General features: G+C 36.8%; 1 pseudogene; it reads right to left on the minus strand.

The window, feature by feature from the left end:
* Positions 1–667: 667 nt before the first annotated feature.
* The window catches only part of LOC146636010 (uncharacterized), a 53,635-nt pseudogene continuing 38,058 nt past the window's right edge, over positions 668–16,244 (minus strand).

Consider the following 16,244-nt stretch of genomic DNA (forward strand, 5'->3'; position numbering starts at 1 on the left):
TCATGAGATTAATTTTGGGATCATGCACTATAATACATTCAGATGGAATTAATACCGCAAGATTTAGAGACAGATTTCCTTCTACAACTAAGTGGTAGCCAAGCTTATAAAGTGGTTAACACCAAAACTTTCTTTAACAAAGGTTGTTTGGTATTTAAAATTAGCTTATAATGACTACATGTAGAAAATGTTAAATATTTTTTTAGCGACCAAGATTCGCTGATGCACTGATGTTGCAAGTGCAATGTTTAACTCATGTTTACATCAGAAATCAAATCTGCTCACTCTTTAGAATAAGTAAACTTAACACTTTTCTTCTAAAACAGTTCAAACATACATTCAGAATGTATTAGTAACTACAAATATGTACTATTTGACATGTGATAATCATACATTCAAATCAAAATCAAAGATGAATAAAAAATTTAAAACGTTATAATTATGATTCCAACATTTATCACGCCATTCAAAAACTAGTGTAGCAATCACATATTTATTTATTTTGTTTTTTTTGTTTTTTAAATCAAGCCAGATTCTTCTAGGATTCAATATTATGTAAGATATAAATAAAACCCATCAAAGTTGAATTTATTGCAAATAGGGAAAAAGGTGAGAGGGGGGCTGACTTCTTGTTGGTAATCTGAATCACCACAGATTTCTGCATAGATTACGTGTTGCTAGCTGAATGCACATCACTTGATGCACTGGAGGTCATGTTGTAGCCATCTAAAAAAAACCAAACAAACAAAAAAAAGCAAAACAATAATAGAACAGTTATTCTGTGTTGTGTGAATTTAAAAAAAAAAAATACAACAGTAGGAACAGTACTACACCAGGAAGCTGTAGTTTCGGTGGCAGTTAAAATAATTGTATGAATAAAAATGTTTAAAAAATGACATTTTGTATCTGTTGATGCGCCACCCATCTAATTATTATTTTCCCGGTTGGACTGCCTGATCAAAGTACAAGCACACCTAAAAACACACAGTTTTCACTTCATTTTTATATGGAACCTTAATTGATTAATTTCCTTGATGGTTCTTTACCTCTTCCACGTCTCCAGTTCCTTAAAAATCGAAGTCCACTTGATGTTGAGTTTCCAGCACTTGTGCTCTAAAAAAACAAAATAAAAATAAATCATACAATATTAACAAGAAGCAAATTATCGGTGATTCCTAAGAAAGGAAAAAAACAAGGAACATGAAGCCCATGACTAGGAAACCTGTTCTTACCCCTGTCCTACTTCTGGAGGTTTGTGACCATGATGCTATTGCTGACCGCACCTGATAAATGAAATGTCAAATGTTAGATTACTAAAATGGAAGTCACATAAATTTGTTCTTAAAATTTAATTTATTCATGTGGCCAAGCCAAACACTACAAGCAAACCATCTTCTATTTTTGCACTTCTGTGAAGATGTTCATTGTGCTGTTTTGTGTGCTTGTGTGGAATGCGACCACATACACATAACTGTTAGTTATTGAAGTGTGGGCCTGTCTCCTACTTTCATCCTCAAGTCTGAGTAGTCATTTGAATGGACTTACAGAGAAACCAAGAAGTCTCAAGAAATGTAAAGGCGGAAGTTTGACTTGACAAAGGACGATTTTAGTGTAATATTATTACAATTTATAGTCTTTTGTCAGTAAAGATCAGGAGACAATTATTACATTTCTTTCCAGTACACACTTGGTTGTTAACCCTTTAAGACCTACCATAGAACCAAGTCCGCCAGAGCTTATATTATATTTTTACCTGCTGTGGAGCCATTTTTGGGAGCATTTCAAGTTGCTATACATCAATACAACCATTATAGCCCAGATTTTAATAATATGTATTCATTAAGTGCATAGTAATTACATAAATTGCAAAAAAGTGCAATAAACTACAAAAAAAATTGAAAATCGTTTTTGTTTTTTAACATATATTTCTAGTTAGAGAAATTTAAGAGGCTTATCCCTCAAAACTGTAAATACAAAAAAGTTGCACAAAATAGTTTCCCACCACAGGAAATTTATTTTGAGTGTCTTCATAGTTTTATTTTTGAAATACACCAATTTTTATACACTGCAGGAAAAACGAAAATAAATATTATACTGCAAATTTGCAAAAAAGCAGCATATGCATCAAAATAAACTATTTCCAGCAGTGCAATGTGAGTCCTAAGCATCCCAGAAACGACACAGAAAGTCATAAAGTCAAAGATAACTTTTAAAAAGACGAGTATAGGCTCTGAGGGCCTGATGGTAAAAAAGACTACATTTCCGCGAAAATGACGCCACTTCCGGTTTCGGGCAGGTAATGGCGGAAATGCAAAAGTTCGCGCTGACGTCTATTCCAACGTAGGAAGTGTTATGAACAGCTGATCGGACCGGCACAGCGTGTTTCTGGAATATTGTGTTTTTGTTCCTGCAAGCGCTTTTTATGCAGTTTTTGCAAAGCTTTATGTGGAAGGAAACCGTGACCTAGGACAAGCTGATGGCATAAGATGTGAGTACAACTCCTCCGGTTTCATATGCAAAAAAAATTTTTGCGCTAGCTTACGTGGTTGCAGTGCTACTGGGATTTAAAAATAGTTACGCAAAACAGAGCGTGCCCGCTCCGATCGGCTGTAAAGGGTTAAACCAAATTGATATCAATTACCTTTAATTTGTAAGTAATTCAGGAATAATCATATATTCATTCGTAAACATCATTCATATATAAATTATTATTTTTCCTTGAAATAACCTGCAGTAAAATTGAGCTGTACGTACCTTACCGTCCAGCAGTGTTCCAAATACCAAAATAAAGAAGCCCTTTTTAAAAAACAGAGTAACATGAGTTATCAAGGATTTAGTGATTAAAGATGCTACTATCATGGTATACAGATAAGGGAAAAATGAATTTGTACCTGTAGCGAATTGAAGAATGCAAATGCAATATGGATTCCTTCATTTGTTGGATCAGCCATAATTCCAGCTCCCAAACCCCAAGTTATGCCAAAAAATGGTGTGAGCACAGCCAAGCTCTTGGCAATAACCACTAAGACGTGCTTTTCCTCTGCTTGTGCAGCAGTTGTTCCAACCCTTCTCCTTATGATTTTGTACAAAACCACAACCAGGATAATGAGGTTTATCACCACTATTAAAAGTGCAGGAATCACAAATGCCAGCAGAGCTTTGGACTTATCCCAGTTGAGCCAGCATATGGTATTTTCTCGAATGTATCCGTTGTCAGGTGCAGTTGCAGCTATAGTTACTGTTGCAATGATGAGAGGAGCTCCGTAGCCTAGAAAAAATCCAATGGCCAGCATAGATGCTTTCGACAAACCCCCACCAAAAACATTAGTTGTACGGTAGAGCAGCAGCATAGCTGAGGCCAGCATCCAGAAGAACAGGGCTAGGTAGAACAAATGGATAAAAAAGGTAGCTGCAGTGCATGCTGGGGGGTTTTTAACTTCTGCATCTGAAATGGCCGCTCCAATTATAAACCAAATGTTTGCAATCAGGAGGGAAACAGCGATGTTAACAATGGCAACATGACGCAAGTAAGAGGTTTCATTCTTTCTTATTTTTCTCCAAATGAGGCCTTCAATGATGAGACATATGACCAAGGATCCCATTGAAATGCCAACTCCAATGTAGGTTATAATGTCCAAATAGAGTTTCTTCGGACTGTTCGGTGACATGAGGATGGAGAATGAGGTCAGGTGGTTGCAGTTGCAGGTGACAGTTTCTGTTTCATTTATGTTTAACACTAACTTGCAGCCCTTGCCGTCCCATCCTCCCAGACCATCAAAGAGGCTGAAGTTCCAGAAGACACATTCAGGGTTTTTCAGTGTACCATTTAAAATATCATATGTGAAAGAGATATTATTGATTTGGCCAGTGGACTGAACAAGTACAACCCTGCCGTTTATGGACTTGAGCGATGAATTGGCCTCATCTCTTGCAGGTAGTACGTTATCTAACGAGTTAAATACTATCATAGTGATTGTTTTGTTATCTCCATTAGACTCTGGTATTTGTATTGTCACTGAAGAATTAAATTCAGCATTGAAAGTGTCTGTGAATGTAGTTCTGTTTAACTGAATAAAGCCTGTCGTAATCTCAAAAGTTGCATTGACAAGACGAGATGTTATTATTTCAAGGGAGTCCAAAAATGATGAGCTAACACTGTTAACAGCAGTGTTGTTTGAGATCCTTTTGGTGTCATTGTTATTCAGAAAGTTCCATGTTTGCTTTGTTCCATTGATGGTGAGAACCCCTGCTGTTATCAAGACATTCTATAGTAAAGTGAAAAGAATGATTTTAGATTAAAAACATTAACTGTTCAGAATGTGAAAACGTCTGCAATCTAATCAACATACCTCCATTGAAACTCTGCTAATTGAGATATCGAGGGATGAAGATTTGTTGGCGACATTGCTGAATATTCTCACAATAGCTTTAATGTTGGGAGGAGATGTAATCACTTCTTCAGTAAAATTGACAGTGACGTTCTTGAGCTCTTCCAAAAATACTGGCAATGTAGCGGCAGTCAAGAACTGTGAGATTTGAACAGAGGAAAGAACAATGTTACATGTTAACTCCACTTGATAATTTTATATATTCTACTTATTTTACTTTCTTCTAGTTTTCCTGCTGGTTTAAGCACAAGTGATGCACTTGCTTTAAAATCACATATGAGGCTTCTGATGCATTTTTCTCATTCCCTTTTTAAGGAGAACACTGGACCACACACACAGGACCACTGTGCATCAACAGTACAGATATTCATTCATTACATACAGCCAATATACTGATATAGAATTATTATTACACATAATTATTTGCTAGTCTTGGTACCCGGGAATCAGTCTGCCAGGGCCTCTGCTCCCATTTGACGTGCGACACCCATTGCAGCTGACCCCCAATGGTACCTCCTACAGGACTGTGGGCCTACAGGAGGATGAGCCCATGTGTCTTTTGCAGGCTGTGTCTGGCACACTATGTGCAGAGGTGTCCAGTGACCATATGATTTTACTATTTCGTGGCTGACTGTGGACTTTAGGAGGACCATGAAACCACCACAACATAAATACCTCAGAGAAAACACTGACAATAAAGTGGAGTGGGTTAAAAACACAACTGCACTTTACAGGAAGGGCCAGAGTTTTCTCTATTTTCTGAGGCAGATGAGGTCTTTTAACATCTGTTGGATAATACTCTATGAATCTGTTGTGGGCAGTGCTTTCCTCTGTGATGTTGCATGCTGTACCCATTTTAGGTGGTGTTGGGGAGTAGGATGGTATCTAAGATAAGTTCAATACAGGCCAATACCTCCCACCAACTCCATCACAGTTGCCAAATTAGGGTTTGGCTCAGACCATTACTACATCTGACCTCTGTGTATTTTATACATATGTACACACACACACACTTAATGAGGTGCATACATTATTATAGTTGTACATATATTTATTCTTATAATTCTCATATTCCTATTCTTGTAATTCTCTTGTTTCTTGCATTTTGCACAAGACTGTTGCTTGAAGCTTGCACACAAGAATTTCACTCGCATGTGCTGTACCAGTGTACCAGTATATTGTGATGTGACAATAAAAGTAATTTGATTTGACTTGCATTGTGTTGCCTTAATTGAATCAATGATTCATTATCTGTTGTTGGAAACAACCAGAGCGCTAGGTTACCTGGGACTGGTCAAGCAGCTCCTGAACTGGCAACAGGATGCAGTTGTATTCAACATCTTCAAATTTCCTATTTTCCTTGCACACTGCAGTTATTTCTCCCACCTTGTTTGGTCCCACAAATTTTGGATCACAGGGCACTGCAGCTTTGTAACCTATATCTCCTTGGCCAAATGTGTCATTTGTACAGTAAGCACCTATGCAGAGAGAGAACAAATACATCATCAGTTTTAATATGTATTTTTCATTTTGTATGTATGAATGCATGTTCATGATCATACTTGTGAATATCTGAATGTATTAAGTAATACTCACTCTGTGAGGACAACTGCAGTGTTATTGTATTTTTAAATAAATTTTGGTTTTTTAACTGACAGATGACTGTCTTTTCCCCTTCTTGACAACCTTGAGGTGTAGGATAATTATAGGTAATCGAAGTACCAGTGCCTAAACAACAACAATAAAGGTAAGTTAAAAATATCCTAGAGAGTAGAACAATAGCAAGACCGAAAAGTTACAAAATAATATTAATTGCATTAAATATGCTTTTGTGAAAAATGCTGTAATATAAAATGTTTCTCAGTAACAGATTTGCCTTTTGTTGATTTTTGTGTTTTTGTGTCAGGCTTACCTGCTGCAGAAATGTCCTGAAACTGAACCTCATACCCAGCACTCACACTGCACTTCAGAGCCACACTTCCTCCGGAACATTGCACATACTGTCTGATTGGTGAGACTGTGATTGTGGGTTTTGTTTTCAGACTGAATGATGTTTCAGATTTCTGACGAAAAAATGCTTTGTCATTTGTGCGCATCAGCCGACATTCATAAACTCCTGTAATTAAAAGTGAAATGTTCAAATTAAACCAACAAAAGAGGTATAAAATATTTATAATAACAACAACAATAACATTTTTGGAATACTCCTGGTTTTCCGCCCTCATACACTGAAACTTTACTTTTTAGCAATCCAACCCTAATTTTTCTGGGAATAACCAACTGCGATTGTGTAAAAATATAGCTGAAATGCTTAAAAGCAGAACATATTACATTCTGCATTGAAATGAAAGGACTCTTTACAATGTATTGTGAGGGAAAAAAAACTGGACTGCACAGAACTAAAAAGTAGAATATCAGCTCATTAATAATAAAATAGTACAGTAAAAAAAAAAACCTAATACTCTGTTTGGCCACAAATTGTCATAAACTGCACACCCGTTATAATGTGCTTGCAAACCCAAGAGGGGAAACTGTTTGTCTGCCCCCAACCAATGGCGGTACTCTTTTGCATCACTAAACTATTATTTGAGAAGTGAGCCATAGAAACTGGGAAAAACTGTATATCAGAATATTAGTGTACCTATAAATGTCACGTCCCTTTGTTTAGATGCTATTGTGGTCCTTAAATCACTGGTTAAAATGCATATACTGCTCACATGAAGTGTAACAGCTCAGCAAAGGAAAACATTTTTTTGGCTTTTGTACCATATTTCTTTTGTATGATCTGTGTTGTGGATTTTTTGGATGACATGTATACCTATACACTATATATCTATCTGCACTGAACATATATACTGTATACAGAGTTTTCCGCACCAGACATTTTGCTCTCATCAGAGTTTATTGCGGTGGTTCAGTAACATGGCAGAATTCTTCTGCACTGTATTTAAATGGTATATATATATATTAGCTTTTCTGTGAGAGACTTAGGCACAACCATTGGATACCTCTTCAATACATAAAATAATTGTGGTGATATATTTACTACACTAAGACAGACTGCACTATAATTATTTTTGGGTGAAACTTTCTCTGCAATTTGTTCTTTTCAAAAGCGGGTCAGACTGATTGATGCACTGACAATGCTTGCGTTGCACTGTAAGATGAATTTTACCCAGCCAATCAGAATTTTGCTGTTGCTCTGGCCTGAGTACTAAGAGAAAACTGTGATGCAGAACTTTAATTTAAATTTTAATTAAACAAATTCTATTAAAATGTATTCCTATTGAATGCAGCAACCCATTTCTTACCATCGTCAGCGCTAATAAACCTGGACACAGTTAAGGTTGATTTTCCATCCTTAAATGAAATTCTGTGTTCTTCATCTTCAGATATGAGCACCGTATTACGTCTCCACTCTGCTGCTGAGACAGTGCCAAAATCCCCTGGTGGAGGGCCACATGTTACAGTCACTGTTTCCTCATAAAATCCATCATTTGGCGAAAATGTCAGGGGACCCGAGGCTTTAAGGACAAAAATGTCGCACAATTATTAAACAACTATCTGTACCAACAGATATTCACAACATTTGAAAGCATAAATGTAAAAAACTACCTTACCCTCAAATATTACAGGATATAATTTTGCCAGGTTGTTAGATATTTTTAAATTTAGTGCCTGAAAGTCTGGTGTAATAGAAGAGGGACCACTGACTTGATATTGGGCAATGGTACTTCCACTCCTGCAACAGAGAACAGAATTCCTTTAAAAGAATGTAACCACAAAAGAGTTGCCAACTCTTAAGTTCTCACATGCTATGTGTTCACTCACACAGGCCAAACAAGTTTAATCTCAAATAACAAAAACATTAAATGCCTTTAGTTATGGGAAAAAAATAAAATAAAAATAAATTACAGTAAATTGCAAATAATTAACAATTATTTTTTTCTCTACTGGGTAAAGGCTAAATGTCAGACTATTTCCAGATTATATGTTTTTAGAATGAGCAGTAGAGACAGTTTTACTGCATGTTGAGTTTTCCCTCAGTCACATTAATTTACAACTTAACAGATGGAAATGTTTACAGTAATGTCTTAATTGTGATGAAAGTAATAAACAGAATGATTGACAAACTGCAGCTTTTGCAAAGTCCAGAACCCACCAGGAATGAATTTGACATCTTGCCGGCAATGCAAACCAACCATTTGTTTGTGAGGCCAGATATCTTGCAACAATGGGTCCATATTCATGAGCCACAATGGCCAACAATGGGCCACAGAACACCCTGAGGACTGCAGTTAAAGGCCTTCTCTAGGTCCTGAAATGTTGAACATATAAATTCCTCACTCGACCTGCGAGCAGTCTTTATCCTTCAAGCTCAGATCCTGGCAGCTTGAGGGCCATGCACAGGATCTTTGCTGTTGCTAGGACTGCGCACTTCTGGATATAGGTGTCAGATGTTTTTCCTGGGATCTGCTGGACCCTTTTCCCCATTTTAGGAATCACTGCCCCGGGTGCTGTGATTACCACTGGGACCCATGTTGCGTTTAGATTCCACAACATTCTTATTTAAAGTAAGGCTCCATTTTAAAACAAAAGAAAATAATAAAATTTGAAAATTTTGTCCTTCAAATTAAGTGGCTAACCTCAGAAAAATTAAATGAATTGGGAAAGAATTTAAATTTCCCCTTTTGTGTTTCACATCCTGACTAAACAGTCTCAACCAGTTTTGCAGATAATAAATCTCATCTTAAGTCTTAATAACTATAGAGTAGCAGGGGCTCACTTTCTCCCCCCTCTTTTAATCAACTTCCCTACTAACTAAGCTCTCGCTTTTGCTGCCAGGATTTTAAACCTGGGCACATTCTCATTTGCCTATTTCAAGCCTGGACCGATATTTAGTTTTGATTAAGTTCACTGTGCAGAAAACTCACATTTGTGTGTGGTGCCACACATGGTTAAGATGGATAGGGTGACTTTACTCATAATGGAGGAAGTTATCTCAGGGTGCATTTGGAATAAAAAATGGCAGTTTCTAAGGCCCCAGGTATGTAAAGGTTGTTCTACTTCTTTACTCTTTTGTGTACTTCTTTCTTCAATTCAATTCATTCAGTGCCTTCAACACATCAGTTGTTCTTGGAGGTTGGTAACTAATCTCATAGGGTGGGGATGATGATATTCCCCCCATAACACTTTTGCATAACGTTTTTGCAAAGTCCGTTTTTGTGAACGGACTTTGCAAAAACAAGTGGAATGTTTCAATAACCATACCATAAAAGGAGTGAAGAAAAAACCTTGTTAGGAATTGTGTAGTAATAAAAAAAGACACTGTGAGTTACCGGAATTTAATTAATTTTGCTTGTATTCCTTGATTCAGTCCTTCTTCTCTGATCTGTTTGAGACAGTGGCAAAAACAGGGAATAAATATTAGTAGAAGGAGAAAAAGAGAAAACTAAATAACAAAGAAAAAAAGGCAAAGACTTACGGTGTTGCTAACAGTTTTGTGAAAGTCATTGGTTTCTTGATTGTATTCTTCCTTGAATTCAACATCCATAGTTATTTCAAATGTCTGTGTCATTGGTGTAGTTGTTGTGGTTGTTGTTGTTGTGGTTGTTGTTGTTGTTGTTGTTGTGTTTGGCATTGTTGTTGTTGTTATGTTTGGCATTGTTGTTGTTGTTGTTGGCATTGTTGTAGTTGTCACTGATGGTAATGTAGTTGTATTTGGTGTTATACATGGATTGAAAGCTGTGGAGAATAAATTAAGATCCAAGAAAAAAGAAGGAAATTAACACCAGAGAATTCCAACAGAAATAAATGTATTAAAGATATATTTGAATACATCATATTCAGGTCACATAAAAATTATTTACTGAATTCTTACTTGAGATTGGTTCACAAATTTCTCCACCAGGAGGAAGCTTGTTGATGCACCCACAGGTTTCTGAGGTGACATTACTGCATGCACCATATTCGTCACACTTGTCACATGACCAAGCAAACTGGTCCTCACACTGACACTGCTGCCCTCCCGTAGAGACTGGAGAGCACCCTTTTCAAGACAGTTAAAAGAATGACAAAACAAAGCTCATTCATATAGCACTATATAAAAAATAGCGCAAAAATCACATAAATAAGATCAAGTCCTTACATGTGGTGAAGTTCAAGTCTTTTACTGTTAAAAACTCAATTTGAGGAGAGATGACATTTTTCATAACGTCTCTGAGTACAACAGTGATATTTGGGGGCACATTGGTTGCTGAGATGTGCAATTCAACTGCTATATAGAAGACCACTGGTGCTGTGAAGGAGAAAATGAGTGAATGCATCACATGAACCTGTCACAATGATGGGACACAATAAAATGTTGACAACAAGCTCCCATATCAAAAAAAAAAAAAAGCAATTTCCACATGGTCAAAATCCTGTTGGCAGCAATCTACAATTAAATTTACCCCAGCTCTCAGTTACATGAGTCACTTGGCAAACAGATTCATTTTTAGATAATTTAAATAGCTGTATTGTTACAACAAAAGAGATTCGATTTATTTAGATTTTACAGTGCAAGTGATAATCTGGAGCATTGTACATTTCAAATATCATACCATTTGTTGATGTAGGTGTTGTTGTTGATGGTGTTGTGACTGTAAAAAAAGAAGAAAAAAAAGCAGCAGTTCAGGTTTCAGCATACTTTTAAATATGTATATTTTTTCTTTTCCCACGCAGCCAGAGAATCTAACGTACATGCTGCAACACTACATATTATATCTTAAACCCAAGTGTTTGCTTTATGGACATGAAACAGAACACTTAAAATCTTTTCAATCAACATATGAGCAGACATGTTGACACACATATTTATTGACAGTTGAAGTGATTTGGTCTGATATTAACACTGTGTGAGCTTTGACACAAAAGCATTTTAAATTTATACAGTCCTGATCAAAATTTTAAGACCACTTTAAAAATGGCAAAAAATCATATTTTGCATGGTTGGGTCTTAACAATGTTCTTCAACGTGCAACAAGAAGAAATGGAAATGAGACAATTCATTTTTTGAGCATGCAATTTATTGAAAACAATGCTTACACTGAAACAGGCTGTTTAACAGCTGATCAAAAGAACAAAAATCTGAGTTCCAAACATGATCTCAGTAATGAGTAGCTCCACTGTTATTGTCGATCACTTCAAAAATTTATTGCAGAATCCTTGATGCAAGCTTTTCCAGGAGGTGAGTGGAAACATTTCTCCAAGTGGTGAAGACAGCCGCTCAATGGACATCTACTGTCTGGAATTGTTGTCCATCTTTTAAACTTCCCTTGCCATCCATGCCCAAAGGTTCTCAATTGGAGGATCTAGATCAGGGGATCACGTAGGATGGTCCAAAAAAGACTGATGTTATTCTCCGGAAAGAAGTCCCTTGCCCTTGTGTACTGTAGCGTTGTCCAGTCGTTACCACACAGACAAGGGCCTCAGTCATCAGGGATGCTCTCTGCAACATCTGGACATAGCCAGGGGCTATGTTTGACACCCCTGCACCTCCTGAGGCTCCATTGTTCCACTGAAGAAAAAGAGCACCCCAGACTATTATGGTGTCACCACCACTGTGGTGCATAGAAAACATCTGAAGTGGCATCTGCTTGGATTTTTTCTCATCAGAGAATAAAACTTTCTTCCACCTTTCAATGTCCAGTGTTTGGTGCTCTCTTGCAAAGTCCAAACAGTCAGTTCTGTGGCGTTCCAGGACAAAAGGCCTTTGAAGATGTTTTTTTATATTTGAAGACCTTCAGTCTCAGATGCCATCTGATGGTTATGGGTTTGCAGTTGGTACCAGTAACGGCCTGAATTTGAGTCGCGGATCGTCCAGTGTCTTGAGGGACAGCCAATTGGATCCTGTGGCTCACTGCAGGAGAAATTGTTTGTTTCTTCCACTCAACTTTTTTGTTCCATAACCCTCAGAATCATTTAAGAAATTCCAAATGACTGTCCCACCTCAGCAGTGATGGTGCACTGCCAGAGACCCTGCTTATAGTGTTTAGCAACCCGAGCATGTTGAAAAAGGGAAACATTTTTTGCCTTTCCCATCAGAACTTAATGACAGTGTGACTACCTGACAGAAAATGACAGTGAATCCACATTTTTGCAAAGATCTGGCATTTTAAAGGCAAGTGGTCCTAAACTTTTCTTAAGTTGTAAAACAGCCTGTTTCAGTTTAAGCGTTGTTTTCAATAAATTCACGTTCAAAAAATGTTTTGTGTCACTTCCGTTTCTTCTTGTTGCGTGTTGAAGCTCTACCTGAAATCTTGTTAAGATCCATCCATGCAAAATGTGATTTTTTGAGATTTTTCAAGTGGTCCTAAACTTTTGATTGGGACTGTACATGAATATATAAAAAATTAAAAAAAACAAAAAAACAAAATCAAATAAAATGCAAGTGATGATCAGGCGCTCACAAAAACATTTATGCTTTACATTTCATACTTCATACCATATGTTGTAGTAGGCATTGTTATTACTGGTGTTGTGACTGTGAAAACAGAAAAAAGCAGCAGTTCAGATTTCAGCACACTTTTCTTATATTTCAACCTTCTCTTTTCTAAATGCAGCCATATAAACAGCTGTGTTGGTACAACAAAAGTGATTCACGTTTTAGATTTTACAGTGCAAGTGATAATCTGGAGCTCACATACAAACATTCATTCTTCACTTTACATTTCAAACACCATACCGTTTGTTGCTGTAGTTTCTGGTGTTGATGGTGTTATGGCTATAAAACAGGAAAAAAGCAGCAGTTTAGATTTCAGCATACTTTTTTGTGTTGTAGATTAATATTTTTAAATGCAGCCACAGAATCTAATTTAAATTACCCTTGCAATGTACATATTATGTCTTTAATATCAAGTGTTTGCTTTAAGGACAGGAGTGCTGTGCTTACATATCATCACCATATAAGCCTTGGTGAAATTGTTGAAAGACTTTAGGTTAGTAAATACAGTGACTACAAATTTTTTAGTGATATTTACTGCAAAACAATACTTTAAAGAAGGAACAAGGAAAGCAAGAATTGTTCACATACCTGGAGTTGTTGTTGGACATGGAGAAATATCTGTGGAGGAAATTCAGGGTTGCAATGTTTATTTTTTAGTATATGACAAAAATTATTAACAGCAAAGAAGACAAAAAAAAACACAAATGACAAAGACAAAAAAAAAACAAATACAAGAACACACCGTTATTTTTAACAACAGAAAGTTTACACTGAAGTTTAATAGATGATTCTAAGTAACCGTAGCTATATATTGATGAGCACATCCTGGCCAGATACATTTAATAAGGTCGTTGGTGACAGCACTTTTCTGTAGCAACCGCGAGAAGATTTCAGTGCTTACTTGTGATTGGTTTACGAAACTCTCCATTAGAAGGACGGAAATATCATCGAATTTTATGTGAAGAATAACATGAAGATGTAATGAAGGGATTTTAGAGTTTAGAGTGGGCGAGTAGGGATAGATATAGATAGAATAATGTGGTGTGGCTTGACATTGGGTGAGTCTATTTAAGAAATTGGATGCATTCCACTTTGCAATAAGTGAAATTCACCACGGACCATGATGGACCTTTTGTGCATTTCCACAAAAGATATTTAAGGTATTTATTTAATCAGCAACACTGCTCTTATCATCTTAATTCCCATAGAAGCAGTAATATTTTATTAACAGCAGCTTACTTGCGAATTTTAAGTAAGCTCAACAAATATAAGCAAACACAAATTTTGTCTGTGCAGTTTGGATCATGGAGTATCTTGCTATTGCAAATGTACCGTTTCTCTATTTTCTATGGAGAGTAAACAGGAACCTTAATATGCAATAAACAATATAGAGAAAAACATAAGATAGAGAGGACTGGAGAGAAGAAGTTGAAGCTGAAGTTTTGTTTTTTTGCCATACTGTAAAAAGAGTTTAAAAAACAAAACAGGATAATAATTATTTTTGGTTGGTTTGCATTATTGGGGGTGTCTGTGCTGCAGAGCAAGGAGTTAGAAACTGGCTGTGACAGAGGCTTACTTGCGATTGGTTCACAGAACTCTCCACCAGGAGGAAGCCCTTGGATGCATTCACAGGTGTGCGAGGTGACATTACTGCATGCACCGTATCGGCCACACTTCTCACATGACCAGGCAAACTGGTCCTCACATTGACACTGCAGTCCTCCAGTGGAGTTTGGATAGCACCCTGATAAAGACATTTAAGACAATCACCAAACACAGCTCATAAATCATGCACCAGAGTATGAACACATTTAAATGTGACTGAGCACAAAATTCTTACATGTGGTGAAGTTCAAGTCTTCTATTATTAAAGACCCAGTGATGTTTTGGGGAAAGGACACATTTCTCACATAGCCTCTGAATAGATCAATGAAATTTGGGGGCAGACTGGATATTGGGAAGAGCAAGTTCAAGTCTATATTAAACTCCACTGGCTCTGTAGAGGGGACAAGGAGAAAATCATCACAAAACTTTCACAATTATGAGAAACAACATTTACATAAATTGTTTATGAACAAACACCCCATCTAAGATGTTTCTACTTCTTTTGAGACGTACAGGACTAGAAGAAGTACAGAAGTGAAGGGCCACATCTCTTAATTTTTTATTTTAGATTTTTTCAGCTCCATTGTGACAGGTGTATAAAAGAGCACCTAGCCATGCAGTCCACCTTTTTCCAAACATTTATGAAAGAATGGATCATTCTAAAGAGCTCACTAAGGGTACGTCCACACTAGCCCGGACAGGTTTGAAAACTGCGTTTTCATCTGAAAATGCTCTAATCTACGTGCTACAGCTTTAAGCAGCTGCGCGCGTTCCCGCGGACGGCAATCACTTTCTGGCAGACAGTTGCTTTTTGGCACAGCACCTGAAGCAAAGGGGGCAAAACAATCACATGAGTGCTGCTGTTTGACTGAGGAAGAATAAAGTAGTCATGGTAAGCCAATCACATGACCACTTTAAGATGACAAAGCAAAATGGTCATATATACCAGTTTTTAAATTGTGTTGATAGGCCACGTAAAACCAGAGTCATGATAAACAATATATACGCAGAGTTTTTTCCTCAATAGTTTCATCATGTTTACTGTCCAAGGACAGCGCAGCAAGCACTCTCTGCTTATGAGCAAAAAATAAAAAAACTAAACAAAAAACAGACCTTTCATGTTGGTGAAAAAATGCACCATGTCGACCAATGAAAAAATGATATGAAAACATGACATTTGGTTGTTTAGGAAGAGGGGGAGGTTTTAGGAGTGACAGTGAGAGAGAAAGAGAGAGAGAGAGATTTTTGTGATGTGAGAGATGTGTGACGTTTAGCGTGTTTGGAGCGTGTAGTTAATGTGTTGTCTTGTGTATTTAGTGTGTGTTGTGGATAGGTTGGTGTTGTGTGTCAGAACAATGAGGCGACTGCTGTCTCCAGGTAGAAACAGGAGTGATACACCTGCTGCTGTCAGACCTCCAGGTATCAGGCTGTGATGTTCTCCTTTATAGTCGACAGAAATGATTTTTTGGGAGTCGCACAAATATTTTGTGTGGCATCTTATTGAATGCAGTTATGTTATGCAAATAGCTTTAAATGTTTGTTTTTTTTAAAAAGGTTGAAAGTTGAATGGCTGCAAATAATTTTGTTGTTTGCAAAACTTGTGCATATGATTTTAAAATTGACAATTTATATTTGCATTTAAAGTTATGAAATATGATTCATTAAAAATGTTTGTGGTTGTTACAGTAAAAAATATAACTTTTTCTACTCGGATGTTATGTTTTTTGTCTGATGTTAGATCAATTGTGTTAATACAGTATGTCAAA

The sequence above is a fragment of the Diplotaxodon limnothrissa genome, linkage group LG3 (genome assembly GCF_057381915.1).
Source record: "Diplotaxodon limnothrissa isolate DT_005_m linkage group LG3, D_limnothrissa_male_GT1.1, whole genome shotgun sequence".
Classification (NCBI taxonomy): domain Eukaryota; kingdom Metazoa; phylum Chordata; class Actinopteri; order Cichliformes; family Cichlidae; genus Diplotaxodon; species Diplotaxodon limnothrissa.